The sequence below is a fragment of the Propithecus coquereli genome, unplaced genomic scaffold (genome assembly GCF_000956105.1).
Source record: "Propithecus coquereli isolate 6110/MARCELLA unplaced genomic scaffold, Pcoq_1.0 Scaffold79, whole genome shotgun sequence".
In the NCBI taxonomy this organism is placed as follows: Eukaryota; Metazoa; Chordata; class Mammalia; order Primates; family Indriidae; genus Propithecus; species Propithecus coquereli.
This window is the reverse complement of record NW_012154062.1, coordinates 4,079,516-4,081,605: the sequence shown is the minus strand read 5'-3', so window position 1 is coordinate 4,081,605 and position 2,090 is coordinate 4,079,516. Positions and strand designations below refer to the sequence as shown.

General features: G+C 57.3%; 1 protein-coding gene across 3 annotated transcripts in view; it reads left to right on the top strand.

Annotated features, from left to right (window-relative positions):
• Positions 1–2,090, top strand: part of GFRA2 (GDNF family receptor alpha 2) — a 93,656-nt gene that overhangs the window by 26,515 nt on the left and 65,051 nt on the right. The window lies entirely within an intron of this gene.

Here is a 2,090-nt window from a genome sequence, read left to right as displayed (position 1 = left end):
GTGTGGGGTGGCGTGTGTGTCAGTGTGTGTACAGGTGTGTGTCAGTGTGCAGAGTTTGTAGGGGGTGTGTATCTGTGTGTGTGGGGTGGGGTGGTGTGTATGTCGTGTCTGTGTGTGTGGGAGTGGCTGTGGGTTTTGGCAGTGGCCTCTGTCAGGAGTGACGGGAAGGGACAGCCTCAGCAGTCTCAGCTCCCACCCTGGGCACAGCCGCCCCCAACCCCCTCTCCTCACCCCGAGGAGGGCTCCAGGGAGAGTTCCGGTGACTTGGGTGGGTGTGCGCGGACGGGAAGTCCATCTCTGCCCGATCAGCACAGTAACGAGTTGGGCTTCGCCGTGTGCGCGTATTCTGGGGTGTCCTGCAGCCTGGAGTCCATTTCACTGAACTCCGGATGCTTTGGTGCCCTCTCTGCGGGAACACATGTGTCCACATCCCCGGACAGTCACTGAGCACCCTCCGCGTGCCACTCCAGGTGCTGAGGACACCCCGTGAGCAGAGCGGAGGAGCCTGTTGCTCTTACGAGCTTCTGTTTTAGTAGCCGGAGACAGAGGAAGATAGAAAGCAAGCCAACAAACACATTAACAAGAAACAAGGGAGAGCGATGGATGCCAAGCAGAGAGTTACAGTAGGACGAAGGGACAGAGGTGACAGGAAATGCCAAAATCAGACTCACAGGAAGGATCCAGCCGAGGGAAGCTCAGGGGAATGGCAGAGAGAACAGCCAGGGAAGGTGCCCCGGGGGGAACCCACCCGTGGACGGCAGGGCCTGGGCAAGGCCATGTGGTGGGGACCTGAGAATGTGGTGGAGGGGGTGGCAGGGGAGGTGGGCACAGAGGTGGTCAGGGGCCAGGTGACTGAGGTGCTGCTGCCCAAGTGGCAGAGTTTGGATTTTATCTTGAGAGTGAGGAGAAGCCGTCGGCGGGTTTTACGCAGTGGGGAGGCGCAGTACGACTGATGCGGCGGAGAGGCCACTCTCGCGCTGTGGGAGAATGGATCACGGGGCACGGACTGCAGTGGGAGCAGGGAGACCAGGTCAGAGGCCGTCATAGTGGCTCAGGGGAGGGGCAGTCACAGAGAGAGGAATGCGTGGGTTTGGGATATATCTTGGAGGTGGAGTTGAGAGGACGTGGAGCTGGAACTGTGGATAACTCCTGATATTTTGGGCTTGAACAATGGTGAGGGTGGAGGAGATGAGGGAAGGAACAGGTTGGGCCTTGGGGTGGGCAGAAATCAAGAGTTCTGTTTTGGCCACGTTAGGGTGGACATGCCAATGAGACCTCCTCCTGGAAGTGCCAAGCGGGAGGTTCGATGGAGATCCGGAGTTCTGGGGAGAGGTCAGGGTTGATGCATAGATTGAGAGTCATTAGCATATAGATGATATTTAAAGCCACGGAACCACAGCGGAGGGGGCCAGGTCTCTCCCGGCAGAGGAGGAAGAGCTAGCGCAGGTGGCTGAGACGGGCCAGACAGTGACGGGGATGCAGCCGGCTGTGGCAGGGGAGCTGAGACACGCACGCACAGGAAGAGGAAGTGGTCAGCCAGGCCGCACGCAGCTGAAAGGTCAAATTAGAGAAGTTTAGAGAAGTGAACACTGGGTCCGGCCCACGGAGGGTGGGTTGTAGAGGGTGCGGTTGGAAGGTTGATTTGGGGAGGAGAGAACATGGGGAGAGGAATCTAAAAGCAGTAACCAAAGGGCTCTTTCAAGCTTTTCTGTGAAGGGGAATGGCAGGATAGGGGGCTGGGGGGCGGGGAGGTGATGGGAAGGGTTTGCTTTTGGTTTTGTCCTGTCTTGAGGTAGGTGGGCAGAATGGTCGCACATTTGTAGGTCTTGGGACTGACCCTCCAGAGAGGAAGGAATGAAGGACATAAGCGAGAAGTGGTGACTCCAGGAGTGACGTCCTTGAGAAGGGAGGAGGGGTGGGATCCCCGCAGCAGGCCAGGGGCCCTTCCTCCTAGTAAATAGAGAGGAGGCGGAGCTGGGTGTGCAAGTGAGATAGGTTGGTCACTACTGGTATGAAGATGAGGGCATTTCATCCAAATCTTATTTTCTCATAAAGTATGAGGCAAGGTGCTACGGTTTGAATGTTTGTGT